This window comes from Crocodylus siamensis, chromosome 5, assembly GCF_052110815.1.
Source record: "Crocodylus siamensis isolate JL-2025a chromosome 5, ASM5211081v1, whole genome shotgun sequence".
Classification (NCBI taxonomy): Eukaryota; Metazoa; Chordata; order Crocodylia; family Crocodylidae; genus Crocodylus; species Crocodylus siamensis.
Window position 1 is genome coordinate 25,339,764 of NC_143399.1, and position 25,651 is coordinate 25,365,414.

Here is a 25,651-nt window from a genome sequence, read left to right on the forward strand (position 1 = left end):
CAAAGATTTTGCCAAGGATGGAGGTGAGACTGACTGGCCTATAGTTACCCGGGTCCTCCTTCCTCCCCTTCTTGAAAATGGGAACCACATTGGCCCTTTTCCAGTCCTCCGGGACTTGACCCGTGCGCCACGAGCGTTCAAATATTCCCGCCAGTGGCTCTGCAATGATGTCGGCCAGTGCCTTCAGTACCCTCGGATGGAGCTCATCCGGGCCTGCCGACTTAAAGGCATCCAGTTCCTCCAAGTGACCCTGCACCACCTCAGGGTCCACGCATGGAAGTCTGGTGCCTTGCTGCTGCCTCCCTACACTCCCAGTGAGAGACTTGTCATGCCTCTCGCTTAGGAACACTGAGGCGAAGAACTCGTTGAGGAGTTCAGCCTTGTCCCCTCTGTCCGTCACCAATTGTTTCTGCCCATTTAGCAGGGGTCCTATTCCTCCCTGGGCCTTCCTTTTACTCCCTATATATCTAAAAAACAATTTCTTATTGTCTTTTACTTGGGTTGCCATCCTCAGCTCCATGGTAGCTTTGGCCTGTCTAACTGCCTCCCTACAAGCACGAGCAGAAGAGGTATATTCCTCTTTGGTGATCTCTCCCTGTTTCCACTTTTTATGTGCTCCCCTTTTGGCCCTTAGTCTCCCCAGGATTTCTCTGGTCAGCCAGGGAAGCCTCCTGGCCCCTTTCCCTCTTTTACCTCGCACGGGGATCGTCTCGCTTTGTGCGAGAAGGATAGCTTCCTTAAGGCACAGCCACCCTTCTTGGGCTCCCATCGTTTCAAAACTACTACTCTGCAGTGCATCCTTCACTAATCGCCTGAGTTTGCTGAAATCAGCTTTCCTAAAGTCCAGCACGTTCACCCTATTGGTTACCTTACCCACTCGACGCCTTATGTTGAATTGTACTTTTAGGTGATCACTGTCCCCCAGATGGCTACCGATCTGTAGGTCCCCTACTATGTCATCCCCCGTTGCCAATACCAGATCCAGTAAGGCATTCCCCCTAGTGGGACCATGTACCTCCTGCGTCAGGTGGAGGTCCTGTACACGGGTTAGAAACCTGCGTGAGCGGTGGGACTTTGCTGTCTGTGTCTCCCAGCAGATGTCCGGGTAGTTTAGGTCCCCCATGACCACCGCCTCTTTAGCTTTTATGGTCTCTGAGAGTTGCCTCAGGAGCCCCAAATCTATTTCTTCCCCTTGATGTGGGGGTCTGTAGCAGACCCCTACCACCAAATCCTTTTCTCCTTGCCCCCCATGTAGCCTAACCCACAGTCCTTCTACTTCCTCATCCTTTGATTCTGTCTTGATGAGGGTTGATGTATATTGCTCCTTAACATAGAGCGCAACCCCTCCCCCCCTTTTCCCCACTCTGTCCTTTCTGTACAATCTATAGCCCTCAATATGTACCGCCCAGTCGTGGGATGGATCCCACCAGGTTTCCGTCAGCCCCACTAAGTCGTAGTCGTTTAGTGCAACCAGGAGCGCTAGTTCATCCTGCTTGTTCCCCATGCTCCTAGCATTAGTATATAGGCACTTGAGCCACCTATGGGTGGGAACTGTTTTTTCCACTTCATGGGAATTTCAACAATTTTAATATTTTTCCCTTTCTAAAATGAAATGGAAAAGAAAATATACCAGCTTCCCTGGAAAAGTCATTCTGAGAGAAATTTAGAACATTTTGTATAAAACAATTAAATGAAACAGAAACATTTTCTTCTGATTTTGACTTCTTAATTTTTGTCTTGAAGTCTGGGATACAAAATTCCAATAAATTTCTTTAGAAAAGTTTCAGAACAATATACTGAATCGTGCCTTCCCTAGAAATCAAACATTTTAGCCATTTTCAAAATACTTCATTTAAAGATAGAATTCTATCTAAATTAATACCCCAATAACTTTGATTTTTATAAAAAAAACATTTAAATAATTTTTAAAAATCCACATTCGAGCTGTGAATATTTGTGTCAGGTCATGGATCAAGGGTAGCCAAAATACAGTCCATGGGCTGGATCTGGCCTGTCAAGTGATTCTATCTGCAGTCCTGCCCAACCCAGGCACCAGAGACAGCTGGTCTGTGTAGCTGGTCAGTCATCCCCTGGGCATGCGGTGGGGGGGGAGGGCAGGGAGGGCAGGGGGCATGATGGTCAAATTCAGCTTCCTGGCAGACTCCATGCCAGTGGGTCACTCTGCCCAGCTGCTCCTGCCAGTGTCTCTGCTGCCACTAGACCCAGCCTTGCTGCCCAGGCACATGGCCAAACCACCCTGGACCTACCGCTGGGGGAGTGGGTGGGGTCTCCATGGAGACTGGCCAGGGACTCCTGCAGGCAAGACATGCTGGATTGGGCAAATGGGATGAAGCTATGGGTTGATGGGAAGTGGCATCCTGGAGTGGAACAGGCAGGCAGGAGCCAGGGCCGGAGGCAGGGCCAGGATCATGGGGCAGTGACAGCACAGGGCTGGGGTCTGTGGCAGAGCCGTGATCTGCTCCCCATATGTCCCGGCCTGTGGAACCAGCTCCTGTCACAGGGACATGTAGAGAATGGATCATCGCTCTGCTCCAAGCCTTAGCCCTGTGCTGTCACTGCTCTGCAATTCTGGCCTTGCCCACCTTTCCCACTCCTGGACACCACTCCCTGCCCACATGGAACCCCATCCTATCCACCTAACTGAGTGTGCTCTGCCTGCGGAGGTCCTGGGTTGGTCACCATATTACCCCGTGCACGTGCCAAACCACTCTATACAGTATCCTCAGCAGTGGGTATGGGGCAGATGGGGCTGGGGCCAGATAGGATCAAATCTGTCCCCCATCCTCCTGCTGGGCCAGGTCAGCACTGCCCCTCCTCCTCTAGTCCCTCCAGTCTGCAACAACTTACCAAAACTCTTAAGTATCCATCCCACCCAAATAATTGCCCATCCTTGTCATAGATTTAAGACCTTCTGGGACATTAAATACCATATAAATCTTTAGCAGCAAGTTCAATATGTAGCCGAAGGAAAGTGAGACATTTTGGTGAAGTTTGATTATAAGTTACCTTTAGAGTACTTAAACAGAGCTCTGTAAAAATGGTAAAATATACATGCTCTCAATCTTCTTGGCTATTGCCAAGGCAAGCAAGATCTGAATTCCATGAATATGACAACAACAACTTTTTCCCCTTAACAAGTGCATTTGCACATGATATCTAACTAGTCAAAAGTTAGAAAATCTTTAAGGAAATATGTATCCATTCTTTAATTAATAATATTATCATACGTATACTTAATATAATTATTTGGTGATACGCTGAAGGAGGTAAAACTTTAATTTTAATCTAATTGATATGTGTTTGATCTAAGAAATCCCTATGGTTAATAATTCTGAAGGGATTTCTCTGTGAAAGAAAGAAGCAAGATTTAATGCTCCCCTTCTGCCATGCATCAAAAAGACAGATGATAATATATATAGTGAAGATTTAAATTCTATGTTAAGTATATCTTGCCTGTTACTAGAAAAGTATCTCAGACAACTTGCTGTCTAATTTAATATATTCTTAAGCAAGAGCACAGTTTAGTTTTCTCAGTGATTTATAGAAACCCAATATTAATTTAAAACTTTAGAATGAAGCTTGTGCTACTCTGTGCTACACAAAGAACAAATCAAGAAGTAAACCTTTTGTTCCTATTAAGAACCTAGAAGCCTCTTGGATGCAGCAATACTTCAGAAACAACATAGGAAGCAGGTTGCAGAGTGTATGTGGGGCAATAGAGAAAGCTTCATGGTGACTCCTTATCATAAAGCCATTTGGTGCTGGGGTTAGCATATCTAATAATCCCTGTGATATGAAGGAAGAGAGTCTTCTGGAAGAGCAACTCCATTTCCTGAAAAGAAAGATTCCCTTCAGAAGACTTCATAGGACCCAGGACTTGGATCTTTGAGAACTAAATTTGGTCTTAAAGACTTCAGTGGTTCTTAGATTCAGTTACTAGGGTGAAATACACATTTTTGTATAGAGATAATCAAGGCCTGTCAACCCTCTCAAAAGATACTTTAAAAAGTACATGTACCTTATGCAGGTTTTCTGCACAGTCACCCACACTAATAACCATCCCTATATGGAATAGTCAAAGACTTAAACTTGAGTACCAGGCCTTTCATAAACAAGCATACAATGAAAGAAAGATCCATTTATTATCACCTATTTTTCTAAGTAAATTATCTTCACAGATGCCGTGTTTTATCCTGTGTTTTAAAAACAGGACTGGCATAAATCCAGGACAAACATATACAAAGTTTAAATATGGATTATTAAGAAACATGGCTTGCTTTTATTAAACACCTAGATTGCATAGATCTTTAAAGATATTGATTTCAGGATCTCTGTGCTCTATGGGATTGTATTTTTTGTTCCCTTGAATAGTCAGGAAAAGAAGATATGAACTATGAGGATTGTTAAAACTACAAAAGTCTCTCTGTATTTTCTTTTGAGGGTGAAGGTAATTTGTTAAGAAACTTCTCTGACAGGATGATGAAGCATACTTCTTTTGTGTTTTTCCCAGAGTGTATAGCCATGAGAGTCAAAAGAAAGCTAGGCTTACTATAACACACTGACTGACAAATAGATTTTAAAAATTGAGGAAATAGGATTTCATAATGGTACCTAATGGGATTCTACTTCTCTCGGGTATCATCAGGTAGTGAAATTTAAAAGAAAAGCACAGAAACTCTATTATTGCCCCCAAAATGGGCTTTTTAAAGCTGCTGTCACAAATAGAAATTTCTTTGGCTCCATTGTAATATTGCAAATTTCAGGTTTCCTGTACCATTAGTCATTATTATACCTCATTCAATTAATAAATATGTATCAAATGTTTGGTATACTCCACATATGAACATCTCCAGAGGCTTCTTTTGATGCTTTTAAAAATTTACAATAATGAAATTCAGATTTCTAACAATAAAAAATATTTTGTACATTAGACTAAAAAAGTCTTTCAGAAAACAAAGTTAATAAAGTAATATAAAACTCGTATTAAAAATAATTAAAATTACAGCTGTTAATAACTTTTTATTCTTCTGTTCCTGAGCTTGTATAATAACAATTGTCTTTCTAATAATCAGTTGTCATTACTCCCCACTCATCTGCAGCTACTTATCATGTCCCCCCACAGGCCCTGGGAATCCAAAAGCATGGATCCAAGCACTCCCCACCCAGACACAGCTAACCACTCCTAGTCAGACAAGTGCACCACAGGCTTTGGTCCTTTGCAGGCTATTGAAGTTTATTAAACTCATGTTTAGGAGAGAAGAAAAAACTCCCACTCCCATCATGTCACAGCCACCTCAATGCATTTCAACAACCATTCTGCCTGGAACACTAAGGGTATGTCTAGATGTGCATGGACATTTGGTTGCCCGGGGGCAAGTAGTGGCAGTGCAGCTGGCGCCACCACTACTTGTTCCCAGGGAACACGCGCTTTGGCGTGCAGCACGTTTCCCCGGGTGGGGTACGAGAGGCTGGGGCCACCACTGGACTGGCTCCATCAGCCTTACCTGGTGGCCTCACAGCATGGCTCTGGATGGCTCAGCTTCACCCTCCAGAGTGCACACTGGCCTCTGGTTTTTTTCCATGGATATCTAGGGGTCAAAAAAAATCTGTGGCAAAAACCCCCCAGCACAGCGCATGCTTGATCAGTGTGCCCTTGTAGCATGGAGTACACTAAACTGTGGGGAATGTGGTACTGCAAACATACCACAGAACCGTGCTTGTCTGGATGTGCCCTAAGTGTATATGTGGACACCTCCAATATGCAGTAATTGCTAAATGGTCCTTAATCAGTGACATTTGGGATGGGTCAGTTGTTATGTGTATATGCATCCTAATTCTCCTTTTTTCTTTACTTCCTTTTGTGACGAGTTTCATTGCCACTTTTTTATCTCTATCTTGTTTTGTGAATGAAGTGGCAGCTTCAAATGCCAATTCAGCCATTCAATGAAAATACAAACTGAATGCCAGAAATCTTGATAATAAAATTGGGACAAGTGATGGAGTAACGTGATTATTGTATCTTGAAGATTGTAAAATATGGCTCCCTTCCTAATGTCTGTAAAATTCTTTAGGTGCATCCAGACAAGGGTGCACATGCAGTATGCGACACCGCAGATGCAAACTACACGTGCCATTGCAACACATGCAGGTGTTCCCCACTCTGCTCATTTGCAGAGATTGGGGTGGGGGGGAGCTGGCCAAAAAGCATGCACCTAAAAAAGTGGGGCGATACATGTGGAGGCAGCATGGACTGCCCAAAACTGGAGCCTGGCCAGCTGTAGCCATACTCCAGCTGCTGGCCAGGCTCCTTGCTGCTGGATTGCCACAGCTGCAGTGCCTGGAGGCCCCCAGGCCCCCAAGTAGGCAGCTGGGGTCAGCCCAGGTGCTGGTCCCAACCTTCCCTATCCCATCCGGGGAAACGTGCTGCGTGACAGATTGTGCACGTACGGGCATTCCCTAGGGATAAGTAGCAGCGGCGCATGTTCTGCCTCTTCTGTTTGTCCCTGGGGAAAAGCACATGCCCGCTTGTAGGGACATGCCCTTTCATTCTAAGAGTTGGAATAATGCAGTAGAAAAAGAGTTGCTGATAAGAGTCCATGTGCTACCAGTCAGCAGTTGTGTAGTAGACATTGTCTCTTTTTCCAACTGTACTAAAAAAAGAGGGATTGTTCTCCCCTGAGACAAACCAACTGTCCAAGCTCCTGCTGAGGTAGTACAATTCTGCAGAATCTCCTGTGGCTTATGTATTTAAACTGACCATCCCTTGCAGAGGACACAAATAGTAATAGTCGTGAGTAAATATTGACTAGCATGAGCAAGGAATACATAATCCCGCCATATCTTTTTCAAGTGCTTTATAAAATTCTATGCAATGACTCTAATGTTTTTTATTCTGTTCTAAAAACATTTTGATTTTTTTCTAAATTTGTTTAGAAATGTTTTGGGGGTAGGTCGTGTAGAGCGTTCCCATTTACCTGGTTTTCTTCATATCACTAAACATGTAAGTGTCAATTGTTTTCTGCATCTATCCATCGTAAAGATCTGCCTGTGTTTTCAACTAATCATAATATTGGTATGCTTTCCTGATAGGAGTACAGTTTTTATGTCCTTGATCATGACTGCAAGTTAGGCAACAATTAATAATGTATGTACATCTGTTTTTAGTGAGTGCACAGAATAAGGAGAGTTTCTGAAGTATACTAAATTACTTCAGCTGCAGTTCACGGATTCTTTTCCTGAGTTTCAGGGAATGCATCCAGAAAGAGTTCATTTATCAGACACTTGGGGACCACAGCTAGGCTTCAGATACAGGAGCTATACATAGGGGATTCTATGCCCATATGCTTAATCTCAACGATTAAAGGTATTTTTTTTTTTATCCAGCTGCCCTATAGCAACTGTTCTTCTGCTGCCCTCCATCAACATACATAATGAGTCATTTTCCTCTCACTTGCACTCATGTAAATTAGGAATAACTTAGTTCTAGTCAGTATACGACAGGTGCAATGAAGAGAAGAATCATCCTCTGTTTGCAGAAAATATTGATACAAATTCTCAAGCACAGCTCTGGTGGCAGAAAGAGGCTGGGCAGCGGCAGACAAAACTCCCTAGACTTCTTCCTCATGGGGTAGTCACAGCTGGTATAAATCTGGTTTAATCAACCATTTACATCACTACTTTCAGAAGCCCTTAGGACAAAAGAGATTTCGCAGGTGGTGAAGACTCTCAGCAGAATACTACTAAGCTCTGGTAGTTCCTGGTAAATGGATAGTCTCTTGGTCAACAAAGGCATAAGATAGAACATGCCAAGTAACAAGAAATAAGTCACCTTCTTTATAGACTCCTCTGTCATATGCACCTAGTAGATACAGGGCATAGCTAAGGACTTGGCCATCTGCTTGCATCTATGTGTACTGTCTTTCTGTTACACTGTTGGTCCAGGAAGGTACATACTTGGATAGCTTTTTTCTCAGGCTTCTGTCTCCATAATTTTTTAACATGTGCTAAAGTGGCCATGAGCATGCCAAGTTGCTGGTATGTGTTTAGAGGACGAAGTGGAGAAGAATCCCAATGTGACGCTGCTGGGGCTCACACATGGATGGCTTGAGCCGGCCAAAGGGAAAGGTTGTAAATCATGCTCAGAGGTAGATTGATGATGTTTGTGGAATATTCTCTCAGGGTGCCAAAGAGGTGTTTGTTCCTGCGGCTTAAGAATTATTTTTGTGGAAGGCTTTTATCATTAAAGTTGATGATGTGCCTGCAACCAAGAAAAGAAAAGAGCAGTGCTTGGGACTGCACAGTGTTTTGTATTCTTTTGCATGACAAAAACTTTCATCATCCATCCCTCTGACAGTTAAAGTTTTCTTCAGGGTGTTTGTAACAAAGATTTGAATTTATTGTTTTGTGATTTGCATCTTTATTTCCACCATGTATGAAATCTGTAGTATTTAGCAGATCTAGCTCATACTTCAGATCTGATTTACATACAGTGGAGACCTCTTAGACACATAGCCTTGGTGTATAATAAATTTATTCATTTTAAGAAGCTGCTTTGTTTTATGAGGTGTTAATTAAGGATGGTCTCAACGTCAAATAACATAGACCTGCAATAATTCTATTAACTGAATAAGCTAGTAAATATATTAGTATCTGTTACAATGGTAGGCTTTTTCTACTTGTTTGATAATTATTAAGAAACTGTATGTTAAATAAGCATTTAAATAGATAAGACTATAGGTGTACATATAATAAATATGCAAATACACATAAATACATGCATATGCAAATAGTGTTAGTCTTAGCAGTATACTTTTTCTGAACAATGAAGTTATAAACTTAAACTGTGAACTACAAAGTAGAGTATTTATCATGTATTTCTTTTTGGTTTCCCATCCATTATTTTATATTGAGTAATATTGCACTAATGTAATATCAGACCAATGTATGTCAAGCAAGTAGCTCATGAAACATATCATAGAGTGGGGAAAGACAGGGAGAAAGGTGGAGAGGCTAGTTTATATTCAATTACATAATCATGAACATGAATTATATTATAGTTTACAGCGTCAAAATGTTTATAATGTGTTTAAAGATTAAACTAAAATTATACAGCATAATAAAATAAAAAGGGGTTGTAGGATTTTTCACTGGTGCATACAGTAATCTTAATCCATATACTGGATTTCAGTAGTAACTATGTTTGCAGTAGTATTTACTAACTGGAAAGTGAGTATAAATCCAAAATTATTGTATGTACAAAAATAAAGCTCAAGTCTGACTTTCCAAACAAAATGTTTAGCCAAATCTCCAGCTTAACTGAATGATCATTTTAACTCCCTGAAGTTAGTGGGAGTTTGCCACTGAGATCTATAAAGTGTGTTTTCTTCAGTTACGTTCCTCAGGGATACATAGACTGATGCTTGACTTCTGAATTTCTTCAGTTTCACAGGATTGAAACTAAACTGAACTCCACAAAAGCTTAACCCAAGCCAGAGAAGCTTGAGACTTTTGTCCACTAAAGTTATAGTTTAGCCAAATCCAACGTTCTACAACTACTTCTCAGATCCCCCTAGATTTTCATAAAATGAGGTTTACCTAGACTCTAGGGCTGCTTGCAGACACAAAACCCCCACAAAAATATGTTCTTTACCGTAAGAAGCAGTGTGTGACTTCAACTCAGTTTTGCAGCAGTTGTAAAGATTGGGTGCTTCAATGGGGTTTTTCACCACCTTTCGCTAAGGCTGATTTAATCAGCTATTAGATAAAAGCACCAAAAAGCCCCACTAAAGTGCCTGATCTTTACAGATGCTGCAGACCTGGGTTGAAATAACATGCTGCTTCCTTTGGGCATGTGCAGGCCTCATTGCAGCAACATGCTCACTTTAAAGTAAAGCACCACTGCAGGGGCGGGGCTATGTCTACAAACACTCCATAAGCTTTCCCTGTTATAACTATTGAACATAATCTGTCAATCAGTGAACACATTAACATATTACATACATACTTCAGTAGCAACCTAAGCCATCAAGGCCCATCAAGTTATCAAGTAGCCACTTTGATAAGCTCAGGAGGCTTGTTGTCGAGGCCCTAAGGGACCATGAATTGACAGGGAGGGGAGTCCAAGATGAGTGGTTCCTCCTTAAGGCAGCAATCCTGAAAGCACAAGGGATGTCCACCCCATCTCAGAGGAAAAGTCGCAAAAGGGCATAGCAATGCCCTTGGCTCAGCAGGGAACTCATGGACCTCCTATGTCTAAAAACAGAGGCTTATAAAGGATGGAAGACAGGAATCACCACAAAGAAGGAGTACTCTACACTGGCCCATACCTGTAGGAAGTGAACCAGGAAAGGTAATGCTGAAACCAAACTCCAGCTGGCTACACATATCAAGGTAACAATAATAAGTCCTTTTTCAGATATGTGAAGTCAGAAGAAAAGCAAGGGTAACACTGGACTCCTGCTAAACCAAATGGGACAACTGACAACCTACAACCAGGAAAAAGCCAACCTCCTAAATAGGTACTTTGCATCGGTTTTTCACCAGCCCAGAGGGACTTCCCTGCCTAATATGATGTGGGACAGCCAGGGTGAGGGTGAATTTATGCCTGGCATTGGGGTAGACCTTGTAAAGGAACACCTTGAGATGCTGGATTCCTTCTAGTCACCTGGCCCTGACAACTTGCACCCCAGAGTACTTAAGAAGCTGCAAGGCATCATAGCCCAGCCACTAGCAAGGATATTCAAGAACTTGTGGTGCTCAGGTGAAGTATCCAAAGATTGGAAGAAGGCCAATGTAATGCCTAGCTTCAAGAAAGGGGGAAAATAGATCTGGGGAACTACAGGCCAATCAGCTTTACCTTAATCCCTGGGAAGATTTTGGAAAAAAATTATCAAAAAGTCCATTCTTGACAAGCTGATGGCAACATCCTGAGGGATAGCCAGCACAGGTTTGTTGTGAGTAGGTCTTGCCTGACCAATCTTATTTTCTTCTATCTCACCCGGACAAGGAAGACAAGATTGACATCATATATCTGGACTTAAAAAAAAGCCTTTGATCTTGTGTCCCATGATTTCCTCATGGAAAAATTGGCCAACTGCGGCCTCAGCTACATCACAGTCCTATGGCTGGGGAATTGGCTCCAAGGTTGGACCCAGAGAGTAGTAGTTAAGGGAAGTGAATCAACACGGCACTCCATGAGCAGTGGTGTCTCCCAAGACTCTGTCCTTCAACCTGTACTCTTTAACATCTTTATTAATGATGTGGACAGTGGTGTCAGAAGAGGACTGGCCAAGTTCTGCGATGACACCAGACTTTGGGGAAGAGTGTCCACACCTGAGGATAGGCTGGTAATCCAGGCTGACCTTGATAGGCTCAAAAAGTGTGCGGATACAAATGTGATGACATTCAATACCAACAAATACAAAGTGCTCCACCTTGGGAGAAAAAACCCACAGCATGCTTATAGGCTCGGCAGCGCTATGCTCAGTAGTGGCCAAAAGGGACTTGGGGGTGATGATTGACTACAAAATGAACATGAGCCATCAATGCAATGTTGCAGCTGGTAAAGTGAACAAACCTCTGGCTTGCATCCATAGATGTTTCTCAAACAAATCTCAGGATGTCATTCTCCTGCTGTACTCAGTCTTGGTGAGGCTGCAGCTGGAGTACTGCATCCAATTTTGAGCTCCACAATTCAAGAAACATGTAGAGAAGCTTGAGAGCCACATGCCTGATCAGAGGGCAAAGAACAGGCCTTATGAAGAGAGGCTGAGAGCCATGGGACTCTTCATCCTGGAAACGTGCAGGCTCAGGGGTGACCTAGTGGCAGCCTGTAAGTATATAAGGGGTGTGGATTAGGATCTGGGGGAACACCTGTTCACCAGAGCGCCCCAAGGGATGACAACGTCCAATTGTCATAAATTCCAATACCATTTTAGGCTGGACATAAGGAAAAACTTCTTTACTGTCTGAGCCCCCAAGGTCTGGAATAGACTCCCTCCAGAGGTGGTGCAAGCACCTCTTCTGGACTATTTTAAGAAATGTTTGGATGCTTATCTTGCTGGGATAAGCATGCTTTGACCTTAGCTGATTTCCTGCCCTGGAGCAGGGGGCTGGACTCAATGATCTTCAGCGGTCCCTTCCAGCCCTACTGTCTATGAAATCTGTTAAATCAAATCAATGCAGAGCCTGGTTGTGTTGAATGCACAACAAAATAGGGAGCATCAACAGAAGATGCTACTTCACAGTAGTATTAGGCCACTGTGCAGTAGCATCACTTAAAAGGTGTTTGCCAGCACTACCACACATAACTCTGGTTACTTCACAGTAGGGCTGTGCAAAGCTTTGGTACCTGATTCAATCTGGAGGAGATTCAGCCCAATTCAGGGACTGAATATCTGAATCTGAATCAAATTGGGAGACCAATTAAAAGCTCTGAATCAATGCAAAGTATCCAAATTGATTTGGAAAAGTTTCAGAAAATATTCAGCAGCTTTAGAGATTCGGCCATAAACTAAACAGTAGGGCTGTGCAAAACACCATCGTTTCACCCATAGACTATAATGTGGAATCATGAAAATGCCTAAAACTTTGTCATGTCTTCCCTGATTTGAATACAAATTGCATGGGTAATAGCCTTTTCTGAGGGGATGAAGCTTACCAAGTTTCAAGGAGATAGGTACAGAGGTTTCTGAGAAACTACAGCTCAAACTGTTCAAAGCAAAAGTCCTGACACCTGCCGACAGCAGCAGCCTCCTCTCATCCAGAGTGCAGATTCGGGGGCCTGCACCCCTGGGAGGGCTGGGGGGCTGTGCTGGACTCCTCCCATATCTGTGTGCTAGATGACAGGAGACTGATGACCTGAGGACAGAATGACCTGAGACTGACACTGGGCACAGCCCCCCACCCCCAGCACTCGAGAAGATTGCTGCCATTTCCTGGGACTCCTCTCATCCAACAAGCAGCTCCAGGGGCTTACATCCCCAGGAGGAATCTGACACAGTCTGGCAACGCTCCCAGAAGTGTGAGCCCCTGGATCTGTGCCCCATATGAGAGAAGGCTGCCTCTTCCACCTGGGACCGGTGCTGGGTGTGGGCTCCACCCAGCATTGGACAAGATGGATACTTCAGCCTGAGCCTCTTCTCATCCAGCTCGCACTCCCTGGAGGAGTCCAGCACAGCCTGGCAGGTCTCCAGGGGGTACGAGCCCCTGGATTTGTGCCAGATGAAAGACGGCTTAGGCTACTGCTGCCACCTTGGACAGGCAGCAGCAATCTTGTCCAGTGGGAGGATGCTGGGCTCTGCCAGACTCCTCGCAGGGGTGGGAGCCCCTGGAGCTGCATGCCAGATGAGAGGAGGCTCAGGCTGCTGCCTGGGATTTGTGCTGGGTGCAGCCCATACCCAGTGCCATGGAAGACTGCAACTGCTGCTGGTCACAGGTGGCAGCGGCAGCCTTCTCTCATCTGGCATTAAGAGGCAGGGGCTCACACCCTTGGGATGAATCTGGCACAGCCCTGCAGCCCTCTTGGGGGTGCAGGCCCCTGTATCTATGTGTTGGATGAGAGGAGGCTGCCACCGCCACTTGGGAATGGTTCTCAAGTCAAGTAAGCCCGGCTTTGAAAATCAAAATGTTTCAAAACTTTTGAAATGTTTAGAGTGCCCTTGTTTCATTGTATAGCTCTTTCAAAGCTTTTTGTTTCATTTCAATTTTGATTTCACTGTTTTGTGCTCCAAATGTATTGAAACAGCTTCAGAATGAAACACCCAGTGAAATTTCACATGGCCCTACTAACCAGGTAGCTGACACAGTTGCCTCCATCTGGTAAGTCTGTTGGTGTTGGGGGAGTGGGGAGGGAAGAGGTGTGGGGAGGGAGGGATTGAGGCTAGGGCTGGAGCTGGGACAAGCTGTGCAGCCAGGGTGTGGGGTGGGGGGTGCATTACCCAGGGAAGGGGGTGGGAGGGTGCAGGATGAGGGCGCTGCAACACTAGGAGTGGGGGCTATACCATTGTATCACTTTCCCACCTGGGGCGGTGGGGAGTGGGATGCAGGTACAGCTCATTCCAGAAAGAAAGGAACAAGTGGCGGCAAGGCATAGCCCCCACTCCCAGTGCTGCTACACTCACACTACCTGTGCTGGCTGGCAAGCAGGTGCAGCAATGCTGAGAGAGGTGGCCATGACCTGCTGCTGCCTGGAGTGAGCTGCACCTGCATGTGACCCCCCCACACCAGCTAGGCAAGTGGCAGCAGGGCATAGCTCCAGTGTAGCTCCCCACACTGAGGCAGAGGCAGGCACAGCCATAGGAGCCATGAGAGAAGCCTTCATGGCTGCCCTGTTTGGCCCCATCCCCCACCTGGCCCAGCATCCTGGCACTTTAAAAAAAAAAAAGCCCCACACTCACTGACTCTGGTAGCAGTGGTTGCGGCCTCTGAGAGCTTCTGGCAGAACCCCCCTATACAGTGCAGGGCAGTGGTGGGCAGCAGGGATTGGCTCCCCTGCCTCCCACCAATGCAGCAGCTGCCCCATGGCATGGGTGCAGCATGGCTTGGCAGGGTGCCTTGCACTGTCTGGGAGTTGGTGCAGCTCCACCTGTCAGCTGGAACCCAGCATCACTCAGCCCCAGCAGCCCCAGCTCCCAGACAGTGTGCAGCACCCTGCCAAGCCATGGGGCAGTTGCTGTCTGCATGCCAGATGGGGGGTGATCCCTGCTGCCTTTCACTGTACTGCACTGCATGGGGGGGCTCTGCCATGAGCACCTAAAGGCCCCAATCACCACTGTTACAGCCAGTGAGTGCTGGGACTAGGTTGGGGCCGGGTGGGGGATGGCGCCAGGCAGGGCAGCCACAGGGGCTTCTCCTGCAGCTCCTCCCAGCTGGCACAGTCCTGGCAGATCCTCCTGTGGCAGGCACAGTCAGAGGAGCCACAGGAGGATCTGCAACCACCTAGCTGTGTCTCTGAATCAGCTGGATCCAAATCCAAATTGAATACTTCCCTATTCATACGGGCCTACTGCACAGTAGTGTCTCGTGTAGACATTCCCATAGAGTTCCTAAACAGTACAATTTTATACTTACAGAGCATATTACAAAACATTACATATATGTATGTAACAATGGGTGTGGCTGCTCACACTGAGTACTCATATATATAGGTCTCAGAGATATTCTCAGACTTACAATATCAAGATCAAAATCTTAATCTTCTCACATTAACATTCATCTATTGAGGAAAAGTATCAGTGGCCTAACTGGTTCTGAAACCTATTCATTTCTAGAACTTACTTATATGTTTTATATTCTAGTCCTAATGCACCAATACCTGTAACAAAAAGAAAGACTTTTCCTTCCAAGGATGTGGTGGGTTGCATTACTGGTGGGTATTTCAATATTTATTTATCTTCATATCAGCCTGTTGCACTCTATGAAAATTTTAAAATAATAAACACTTCAGCTTTTTTGACTTAATCTTAAGATCAAGTAAGGCTTCTATTCAAAAAATGAAAAGGCTCATTGAATATGCATTGTGTTTGATTCTCCACAAATACTACACTGTACAAGCAGCATTGGCTGATTTAAAGATTTTCCAAGGAAAATTGAAAGCACAGCGGAGAAGCATTTTTGTTTCATAAAACAGCTAGGAGTGTCATTGGCACTCTTTAAAAAAACAGAAATTCAACTAATGAAAATAGTTAAAGTCACATTCATTGTCAAGAAAAATCTCCAATAAAATAACAATGAGTATATGCAAACTACAGTCTTTTCTGTTGTCAAAGTGTACCATAGACAAAACAAGAAGGTCTTTCTCTAATTTATGATTTAAATGATTTTTATATACAAACACTGACTTTTTTTGTAGCTTTCCCTAAATTTATGCAAACATTAAGCACATTCCATCACTAAGTACAAATTATTAAGCTGCTTTAAACTGCCACACGGTAATTGGGATGGTTTCTTCATCTGTAAACTGTTAATCTCTTAAAGATGAAGAGAACAATGACGGTGAATTGTATGAATTGCCTGAAATGACCTTATTTTACTATCATGTTATTTCTCCTTTTGAAATCAAATTCATTTTTTTTCTGGCAATAAGAGAATAGCATTTCATAGATTTCTTATAAAACTATGTCATTATTATTTTTTTGAATAGTATACTACTTCTATATCACATCTTCCATGCCAAGAATCTGCAAAATTATTTTTAATTGGGTATATTCAAGCATCACTTCCCCAACCACTGATATTCAGGCATCTCTGAAGGCTACACTGTTGCAATGTGTTATGGCAGGATGTTGGAACTACAATCAGAATCTTGAAAAAAACTGGGCTTCTTTGGGGAAGCGTCTTTTGAGGAGTTCATTTCATGACTGAAGAATTCATTGGCTGGTGAAAAGGAAACAAGTTTATCTTCACCACCTATTTTTTTGGAGAAAGGGTGGCTGAGGTACAATTTTGGGACGTACAGGTTACATCTACACAAGATGCTGACTACACAGTAGCATCACATAGCACAAAGTGTGATGCGAGACTACTGCACCGTAGTAATGAGTTACTGTTAGCACCACCTGAAAGCCATTTGGCAATGCTACTATGCAGTAACTCTAGTTACTCTGCAGTCCTTTTGTACTTGTGTATGCAAATACTAAATGACTGTACAGCAACAACTTCAGTCAGTGTCTTGTGTAGATGTCGCCACAGTCATGCAGATGTATCCATGCTGAGCTTCATACCTGTCAGGCCAGAGCACAGACTATTGCTCAGGCTTAATAGTTATGTGGATGCTTACACATCTACATTGCATAAGGAACAGGACTGCAAATAGTTTGAAGTGCCAAGAGTAGCAGTTACACAGCTGGATTCATAAAGTAAAACAGATTTGCTTTTGGAGGCACTGGGTGTTCCATATCTCCATTCTTTATGATAACTAGGCATGGACACTTACCATAAATCCTGTTGACTTCTGATAAGAGATGCTCTCATTTGTATGCTGATCATCTCCAATAGGCAGACAAAAATGACTGGAAATTTTCCTCAAATAATCATGCTAAAAATTAAAAGCCACTTTCCACTATGGTTTGTAGAAATCACGATGTTTTGTGTTTTAACTATTCTTCAAGTCATTGAGCAAGCAGATAACTTGCTAAAATTTCTAAGAACTTCAAATATAGATTTTCTTCCTTCATTTGAATACTTTCATTTGTAAAAATAAAATAAATCTACTACTTATCAAAATGTTACTGCATTCACAAATGGTTTGACTTAGTGTTACAAACTAACTTGGATATCTGTCAATTCTTTATTTCAAGGTATGGTTTTAACATTTAAATTCTGTACTGAAAATGGTTACTAATAATCAATTTGCCTCAGATGAAACTTTCCCCAATTCATATTCTCCATCTGCTTACACATACTGTGAAATTATAATCAGCTGTAATTTGTGATAGAAACGTGCCAAACATTTCTAAAACAATTTGGAAAGTGACAGACTGGAGTTCTCGCCAGCTTGCACTCCATGCACATGCTACTTATTCTTCTCATTTCCCCCACAAAAGTGGAATTGAAAAATGAGTCTTAAATTCCTATTTTAGCAGAATATATGGACTCCATTTAAGGCTAGTTTTTTCTCGTCATCAGTTATTACACTTTAGGGACCCAATACAAAGTTGAGTAGAATAAATGGAAAGATTCCCATTGACTTGATGGGCTTTGGATTAAACATTAGAAAACTATTCTTTCCCAACTTCCACCTCCCTTATTTTTACACATGAGATAATAGTCCTCTTCAGGATTTTTGGTGTGTTTTTTCTTTACAATACTGAACCAGTTCACAAATATTAGTAGGTGCTCTCTTACAAAGGACATTATAAAGTACAATTATTACAACAAATTTAATAAAGAGGTTTATAATGGTTGACAAAACAAATTTTTGTCTTCTGATTTAGCTGGTATCTTGAAACTTTTGTCACATACACGTCAAGGAATGTGGATTACATAAATATAAAATACATTAGGACATGCCATTTCTATCAAAGCTTATCAAAAGGTCATCTGAGTAACAGTTTAAGAAATTAATTTCCTCTGAGGTGGCCATGTTGTTTTGAGATCTCCAGTTAAGAAACACTGAGGTCATATGAGGTCACCAGTTTTAAACAGATTCTAACTAGAAATTTTTCAAAGGTGTCTGATATTGAGAGCTAGTTAGAGCCATCTGGGGCCCTAATCCTGAAAAAAAAATGCTTATTCATATGTATAAGTACTCATAGGACTGTCTTCAAAGTAATTTTTTAAATAATCAGTCACAAGTTTTGATGAAATACAAAGCCCTATATGATAACATATACGTTTCTGAGACTTTCATTTTATTGGTAGAACTATGTGAGGTAAAACCGTTCAATTATATGGCAGATTCTAAGATATCAAAATTTGGCTTCTTTTTGAATAAGAGTGAAAACCAGGTATTTTGGAATTCTCTGAGGAGAAATCCCACTCTGCCCAATCCACCCCAACCGTCTCACACCAAAAAAACCACCAGTGGCAGGAACAGAAACTGTTTCATTTTAATTTTTATGTAACCTGTAATACGCATCTGTAAATACATAACTTATATAAATAAATTAAACAATGTAACTTCTAAATAAAACTCTAAAACACTTCATTCAGAAAACATATCAAAGGGATGTTTTAAGTTTTGTGGAACCTTCTCTGAAATAGCTTCTGGATAAAACTACATGATTTTGTGAAGCATTTTGATTTGGATGGAGCTCCTTATTCTCAGTGGGTGCATCTACGTATTATGCTATGTTGCTGTAGCAACACACTATGGTGATGTAGCATCAATGTTCACAAAGCAACATGCTCCCCCTTTATAGAGCATTACTACAGCGACGTAGTGGCCAAAAATAACTGCGCCTCTGCAACAGCTCAGTATGGGCTGTTACTGTGCCATCATTTAGTACTTCCTTTTGGTAGTACTATATGGAAGTACCAAAAGGAAGTACGAAATGAAGGCACAGTAACAATGGCACCACAGGGGCCTGTGTAGATGGGCCCAGGGAATATAATTTGGTGAAAGTTTTTCTAATCAGAAACCTTTAAGCTAAATGAGAATTAATAGCAACTTGTTGCTATGTAATATACATATTTATAAACATTAGTTATGCTACACATCACACTAGAAGTAGGGGAATATATGTTATTTTTGTTGTTTTTAAGTACCAAACTTTACACTTTTCAAGTAGAATATAGCAAATTAATTTCTGTGTGAGAGAAAGCTTGGTTCCTTCAAGATGTGTGTAGTTTTTCTAAAAGCAATGCAAGGCCAAACTCTTCTTAAAGTTAGGTAAGTTCTTAAAGACCTCTGTAAAATGAGGCTTTAATGTACTAACAGTGTACTTAGGTGTGACATTTACTTCCATTTATAAGACTCTACAGTTGTTTGAACTGGAAGCAGATATATAAGAAACTAATAAATGAAGATTATAGAACAAAAGCTGATGCATGACGGTCATACAGCCAAGTAAGTTGGTAGCTTCAGGACAGTGCCATCTTGCCAGCATCCTAAAAATACTTCTTTCCCTAGATTATTGAATCATAGAGGTCATCTAGTCCCACCCCCTGCTGCAGGCAGGACCATCCCCAACTAGATCATTCCAGCCAAAGTTTTGTCTAGCCAGGTCTATGTAACAGAGTATACAAGGAAGAACAGTATTCATGTTACACAGGTGCCAGTAATTAAATAGTGAATTGTTCTGCTATACAAAGAATCCAGCTAACAAAAAGAAAGCATCTGTATACAGTATTCATCAGCAAAAATGGCAAAAAGCCAATTAGAAACAAATACCTGAAAAAAAAATCATATGGCCTGTAAAAAGATTAATCAAGTGATGCTAGTGCTATTTTAAAAAGTTTGATGCCTTTTAGATGGAAGGTCTTATCAACCCAATCTTGTTCCTCTTTTAATGGCATAGAATAATATACAGCTTCCAGTTTGGTTTTACCTTCTTTCTGTTTGCTTGTTTTTTCTCTTTTGAGAAGGAGAGAGATACCAAAATTACTGTGAATTCAGAAAATACAAAATAACAAGGTTTGAAATGGGAAAAATGAATTGTTAATCTGCAATAAATTGTTAAACTGAAGTGGCAATTGTATTTATGGACTGTAGACAAAGTTATTTTTGTGATGTGGCCTTACTGGAATTCATGGGACAAATAAGACCAGGTATGGCCAATATTTGGATGGATAATTTCAAAGGAAGACCTCAGAAGTCTTTATGTGGATGATTCAGTATGTAGCACTTTTCCTGCAGTGCCTTCAGAGTAGTGTTTAAATGAAGTCTCCAAGAAGAGCCAATAACACTGATTAAAACTATTTTAAAAAACCCAACCCCCCAAAAACCTGAGGTTCTAATGACTTTACTAAAAGTTTCCTGTCATTAAGATAATTTTAAAGAGAGCATTTTTGTTACAGTTCGGTGTTTTGCTAAGATGCCATCCAGGTTGCTATTTTATTGTTTATTGAGATGGTGTATATTCATGCCTAATCACCGTTCATTAAGAATTGTATTAAAATCACAAATTCATCTTCTATAGACCATTGTTTGCAATATAACTTATATATAAACTGGATGCAAATTCAAATGTAAGTTTTAAATATTATGAGCCAGGCTATCGCAATATAATATAATTGGTTTTTAAATCCTCAGACTTTAAAGTTGTTAAATTCTGAGGAGATTTTGAGTTACATGTTAAAATTTTCCCCCAAAAACATGGGGGGGGGAGGAGTTTCATTTTGTTCATCAAAACTGAGATTATCATATCATCACATGGTTTAAAGAGCTGGAGAAAAATATTAACAAAAACACTGCAAGACTTATCATAAAATTGTAAGACTTGGCAGTACTTCAAATGTATAACCTACAGGTAAAAAGCACTGACCATAAATTGACTTGCTTTCTAGTTCTGATTTTAAAAAAAATCATGTATAGATTTCCTTTCATGCTTTTTCATACACAAAAAGCCTATATTTTTATTCTAATTTGATATTTATTACAAATAAAGAGGGGAGAAAAAAAAGGAAGAAAAAATCATGGTTTCATGAGACAAGAGCATACGGTGTGCACTCTAACAGATTTCATGAAATAAGAAAAAGAATAGATTCTGTTATCAGATAAAGAAAACCAAAGTATCACAGTTTCATAGCTTTCTTTACCACATGTATAAATCTGATTGTGACACTTAAAGACACTTCCCTTATTTTTCACTTGTATAAATATCTTGTCTGCTTCTGTACAACTGAAATAGTGATCCATAGTTTTTGTAACCATACAAAGAAAATAAAAAAAAAAGAACGCTTGCATTCTATAGCAGCCTAATGTTAATCTACTGGTACAAGCTTATAATAAACAGCTTATTATTGGAAGGCTTGAGACCTCCTGAATGTTGTCTCTTACTCTGTCAATGCTGCTTTATTCATTAATAAAATGAAAAAGATTTTTTTCCCTTTGCTGAGACACGGCTTGTTAGCAGAAGTAAACTGTGCCACCTGGGCTTGTGAGGCTTTGTAGAAAGGAAATGCCAGCAGCTTTGCACATACTGAGTTTCTGGTATCACTGTTTCTTACAACAGATTGTTTCAGTACAGTACAAAAATTGTTTATTCATACTTGATTGATCAGACCTAGAAATTCTGGGTTGAAAAATTGAATCAATCCAATCTTTTATAATTGTCATTTAAAGGTACTGAAAGAACTATGTAAAAAGTAAAATACTGAGCCAAAGGCCACTCTCACATAGAATAAGTCCAGAGTCAAGTTATATTAAGATAAGGCCCTGTCATTACTACAACTTGTACTTATGATGCTGTCATATTTTAAAGATACTGCCACTTTATTATTCATAAGTTAAGTTTAGTTTTTCTCCATACAGCAGCATTTTTGCCATGACTATCAGCTTTTCTTCACTCCTACCCTTCTGTCTAACCATGTTTATATTGATAAATAAAAGGAGAAGTATGTATCTACACAAGTGCTAGAATGTGCAGTAGCCTATTTTAATGCACATTAACGTATCACCGAGAAGTGCTCTTTTGTTAATTTGCAATAAATAGGCTAATGTGCCTTTTTCTAGTATCTCACAATGGAGGCACTAATGCACATCAGCAAAAGCACATTAATGAACATGTAGATGCGCCCTCTGGGCACTTACCCAATCCTTCCTGTGCCGGGATTAGAATGTCCACAGAGGCTGTATGCACAGTGGTATCAGCTGCAGGTAGGGTAAGTGACTCTGCCACAGTGAAGGCAGGGAAAAGAGCTGACCAAGCTAGCTATAAAGACATGGTTGTCCACAGTTCAAAGACGGTCTGTGGAACCATGTACAGTAAGAAAGTCATATGTCAGCCGCTGCTGGGGATGAAGCAATGTTATCTGTCACAGTTTTTAACTAGACCTGCATCATATGTTGTATGAATACAAACCATGTTTAGAGTCAGCAGTTCCCTTACATGGTTTCAAGCTCAGTGAAATCTTGTAGTGTAAATAGGGATTGAGAAAATAATGTGGCCTAAATAGCATAAAGCTATTTAGAAACTTTAATGGTAGAACTTTATAATTCATAGATATTATCCAGTTCACTTATTGGGATGGTAATGGGCTTTTGAATGTTTGCAAAAGGTAATCAGGAGAGAATGGCAGGTTTTCATATTTTTATTTAGACATTTTTATTTATATACATATTTATTATGTTTGCTTTCTTATTCGTTTGTGAAATTCAAATTCATAACACATTTCTTGATCAGAACTACCTGTATTTTTTTCTCTGAAGATTTCCCACTGAATTTAGTAAAGACACTTGAAAAGTCATTAATGTGAATCAGCACAGTCATCTGTTATTTTTATTTCCATTTTCATTAATAGCAAAAAGTAAACTTTTTATATTTCATATATAATTTTACTGTATGAAAATGAATATGTATATGAATATTGAACACAGTCACGGTGGGAATATTAGACATAGTTACATATTACCCTTTCTAAGAAAGCAGATAGGAACAAACTCATTACAAGTCAGATTTACAAACATGGCTGACATAAAGGGTCATTTCATTCCTATGTATCCATGTGTTTTTCTGCACGGTTTTTCTGATCCATGTTTCTGTGCACACACAAAAGTGTAATGGATGTGAGTTTCCCTATGTCAGTTTGACTTTTGTTGTATTTCTACCTGTAATCTGCACATCTATTGATATTTTTGTCTTCAAACATAGATTGAGGATGTAAGCATATAGGGCTTTGTCATGGAAATTTTTTGAGTATGTGCTGCCAGTACAGAAGAGGTTAAACTGACATGCGCGGTTTGAAGCTGTGAGTGGAAATTTCCAAGGCTCACCCAGTCCTTGCCCCCTGGGTGACCTGCGGAGCTGTCAATCATTGTTGACCTACTTTCCCCACAGACGCATGCTCAGATTGTGTCAGCTCCTGACTGAGAGCATGCTCAGTCAGAACCTGACATGAGGTAATCGGACTAGAAATTTCTCTGCGGAGAGCACGCTGATTGGCTACCAAATTGATATAAAAGTTCTGTGAGCCCCTCCCTCAGGGGGGAGATCACGTGGACCAGAGACAGAGGCTGCTGCTGCAGGGACTGTTCTCTGAGTCAGGCTTCAAGGCCTTTTGATCTCCTCCTTTGGCTCCGTGGCTTAGTTCTTCGTATTACTCATTGCATTACGGTTTTTGACTACGATCATCTGGCTCCTGACTTACCTTTTGAACTGATTAACGGCTTACGATTTCGGATCACCCTCTGGACTTTGTTTAACCCGGTTCTGGATCATCGACCTCGGCTTTCCTCACCACGTACGACTCTGCTCATCCCTCCAACTGACGTCTCCGCTGCTGCATCTTCTGGCTACCGACCTCGGCTTTTCATACGACTACCCGATTTGTCCATTGCTGTGGACTGGTGTCACGCGGTTCATCATCACCGTGTTACAGTTCGTTTTGTTATTTGTGATCCCCATTTATGAGCTGTTGACCAGCCCTGGGACTAGGTCTTCGGACTGAACCTCGTGGGCCAACAGACCCCTTTGTTGTTAATTGTTTGTTTGTGTTCCAAACTGTAACTGAAGACCTTTCTGCCTACGCCTGAAGCGTAAGTCAAATAAATTCACCTGTTCTTTCTCAACCCGTTCCGAGTCCCTAACTCCAGACTCTATGCCGCTAATCCCACCTGTCCGTATCTAATTGCCACCCCGGCCCACCGTGACCTTGGGGCCCGATCCTTCGGTTTTCCCCGACAGGCTTCAAAAGGGCAAAATCTTATTTTACCATTTTGATGGGATACTTTAAAAGAAAACATAAACAAACCCAAGTAGTTTGTACTAGTTGTTAAGTAGTTAAGTGCCTCACTTCCATTTAATTCAACAGGAATTAGATACCTTAGCTAATCCATTCTGCTAGGGCTGTCTACATTTTTAGTAGCACAAATACTTTTGTAAATATGGCCCCTGCCCTCCATTTTTAACTCAGGTTAGAACTATGATCCTCTGCATACCATCAGAAGGCAATTTCATATGGTGAAAAGGTATATTCCATTGAACTAAAAAGCATGAGTAAAAGATTTCATTGAATTGCTGACTGTGAAGAATCAAGAAATTAATTAAATTTGTGTAGTTCTGACAAGATATGTTGCAAAATCTTTAAAATCCTGTAAAATTGAGTAAGTTATTCCCTCAATGCTTCTGTGAGAGACAATGTCTTATTTAATTTCTTTGAAGCCCATAAAAATTAATTTGTTAAGACTAATGTTTCATTCTGAGCGTACTGTCACGTAAGGGAAATTAAACTGGATGGAAGGCAGATTCTCACAATTTGATGAAAAGAATAAAATTTCATTTTACCATATTTGCTATGCTTTGGGATACTTTTGAACAAACTTTGAAATGTCATACTGGTGTACATGAAAGTATCCAGGTTATTCAATTGTGTTGTTACAATAAAATAAGATAACCACAAATTTTGCTAAATAGAACCAGCAAGGTCTTTAAATACAATTATATTTAAGCCATAATAGAAGCACTGAGCTGTTTTATGAGACAATAATTTGGTTCCCGGGTGGATAAACTATAAGGCTGATGACTGGCTAGAGTATTGCTATAAGGAAATCAGATGATTGCCTTGTAAAACAGTTTGGTACTCCTCATATTAATGTTATGCTACAAGCGTTTTGGAATTTGTTCTTTTTTAAATATGTATCCATAACACAAGAAAGGACTTGTATATCAAGAGAAATAGTATCTAATTTAGAAGGCAATCAAAGGGGCAAAGGAGCAGGACACATGGTGAGGGCCCATGTAGTTTCATAACTGAAATCATTTTCAGATGCACAAGTCTGTATCATGCTTCTTTGTAAAGACCCGTGTGTGTTCCATGGGCCGACAATAGATGGAATCCAGCCAGCGTAAGTACTACCCGGGTATTTTGAGGCCTTTTGGAGTGTTCTGTTTGTTTTGACAAAATATTTAATCATTTTCAAAACATGAAAAGTTTGGTTGCTTTCCCAGTGTTCATGGACAATTTGAAAACAAACCAAGGGATACATTTATTGGATAAAATCATTTAATTGTGCATTGCTCATCCAGCTATA